Source organism: Scatophagus argus, chromosome 5 (genome assembly GCF_020382885.2).
Source record: "Scatophagus argus isolate fScaArg1 chromosome 5, fScaArg1.pri, whole genome shotgun sequence".
NCBI lineage: Eukaryota > Metazoa > Chordata > Actinopteri > Scatophagidae > Scatophagus > Scatophagus argus.
In genome coordinates this window covers 4,885,044-4,887,668 of record NC_058497.1, presented here as the reverse complement: position 1 = coordinate 4,887,668, position 2,625 = coordinate 4,885,044, and positions in this window count along the sequence as shown.

Below are 2,625 nucleotides of genomic sequence, written 5' to 3'. Positions count from 1 at the left end.
TTTTGCAAAGGTTATGTAGTGCTATTCATTTGAGACAAGCGTTGTAAATTCTGTCCGAAACAAGGTCTCTTATGTACATGCATGTTATTTTAAATATCACAATCAAACAACGGAAACTTTATTTTTTTCATTTGTTTTTTTTCTGTCCAAACACATTTTATTTAATAACTGATAAAAGAACCAAAACTAATATCGATTCTTTTAAAGATAACACTAAACTTATAACTGATTATCTCCTTTAAAAAATAGTAAATTAGCCTCTAAGATAGTCATGCAGCTCTCCAGTGATGCAAAAGATCTTGAAAATAAGATTTTAAAAATAAATTATTTGCAGTATAATATGCAGAACAATGTTTTGAAGGTTTAAAATTTTACGTACAGATATAGCTATAACTATTAATCAGATCTCACATCAGACAGAGTTCAGCTCCATTCAGGTGTCGTGATTGAAATGATATACAGTGAAGTATGATGTCTGGACAACAGCACTTATGAGGACACCCTTCACTTTACCTTCACTCACCCTTTAACATTTTAGTTTAAAAAATTAAACAGTTTACTTGTTTGAGAAATCATCGGGAAAACATCGATCAATGTCACAGAACTAACACTTAATAATAGTGAACAATTGATCTACATCGAACTCGTACTATAGCCAGGTGTAACTTCCAGATAAGTGTAACTGCATTATTTTGATAAGGATAAAATGGGCCACAATGTATTATTATAAGTGAAGCACTGTGGTGCTAAATAAATGCCTCAGCCTGCAAATCATATTCTCCAGATGTAAGTAAACTTGCTTGTTTGGTACTGACCCCAGCAAAAGCCACAACATCATAATTCTTTAGAGTTTTTTTTCAGTAAAAATTAAATTCAAAAATTGCCATTTTCACTAAAATGACTCATATCACAAATGCAATAAGAGACAAAATAATCACAATGTGATTTTCCACTCAGCCTTTATCAGCATATATACATTTCAACATCAGTAGAAAGTTTCTGTTGAAGGCCAGATTGGAAATAAAAAAACATTTAACTATGATAAAGCACATCTAAGAGTTGCCCAGAAACCATGTTCTGCAGGATTTTAAACAAGAACAGAGTTGGAGGCGGACATAAAATTCTATGAAAGCAAATAATAAGAGTGCAACAGGGACTCAGTGCCCTTGAAATAATGATGCAAACTGTATCAAGGGACTTCCTCACAATAACAAGCCTCCTTGTATAGCAATAAAGATCTCAAGAAGAACAGACTGCCATTTCATTAAAAGAAGTTTTAAAAGAACAATCTTAGTATGTTAGCAAAGTATGCTAAATATTCTAATACATAGCAGTTAAATACATTCTACATTCTAGTCATAGTATGATGAATTAAGCATATTGTCCTATTACTAATCAGACAGCGGAGTCCAGGGAATGAAGCACTGTTATTACAACCCTGACGAGAAGATGGAGACAGTGTGCAGAAGGATCATTTTGCTTTTCATTTTTCCATTAATAAGTTTGTTGGTGAATCTGCCATCTACTTGTCTTTCTGTCTCCATGACAGATCACACTGCCTGTGGAGTGAGTCATCATCACTGTCTCATAGCTGCTTATTCTCTTTGGTTATAACAATACAGCACACAACATAAAAGGTGTTACATTTTTTTTCACAGAAAGAGTCAATATCCATTAGGCATCACAGATGTTACAGAATAATGCTTTTCAATATAGTATATTACAAAATTTTTTACATATCATATAGCCATTATTAAATCTGGGTGAGAAGCGTACTTCCTGCCCTAAACATCTTCCTTGTGTGAAAGCATGCGTATAACATACATAGGAGGAGGTACATTTTCGTAGTGGCCCTTAGTGTCTTTAATATTTTCATCAAAACAAGCAGGCAATTCAGCTCGTCGGAAATTGTGCGAATCCACAAAGTAGTGTAAACTGGATAAGTAGTCTTTTTCTTCCAAGCACTGCACGATTTAGGTTGTGATGAGGTATTCTGTAAAGCTTGAAATAATAGGGCCGCATTGTTCCTATCATGATGAACCACTACCCACTTCCCACAGTGGACCAATAGTCTAAATCACATCAGTGTCATCTTACACTAGTGTTGGCTGCAGCCACAACCACAGACAAAATATAGAGGCACAGAATTGTATTGTTACTGCGCTGCAGCCCAGACTCATCTATCACATCACACTACGTGCCTCAGTTAAATGTGGGTTCAGTCCAGGATGCCCATGGATCCCGCTCTCATTCCACTCCACTCAGTTTAGGTGGACACTTAAAGAATCAGAAGACAAACTCATAATGTACCCAATTATCTGCCATTTGTATTAACTTTGGGAATAGTTTGAAATTGTGGACCCGGGCTGTCAGTAAGACAGCTTTAACGTTTCCTACTAAAGCACCCTCTTTTTCTGACATCTGTGATAGTCTTTAAACATTAATGAAGTAAGTCTTGACAACAACGTGCGCGTGGGGTCCCGTGCGTGTGGCCTCCAGATCCTTTTGACAATCCATGCAATCACCTCGAGCCTCCCCCGTCCATCTGGCCCGGCCCCTAGCACGCGCCACCTCCACGAGTCCAATCATAACTCAGGGAAAGCCTCCGCTCACCCAACCCGCCAT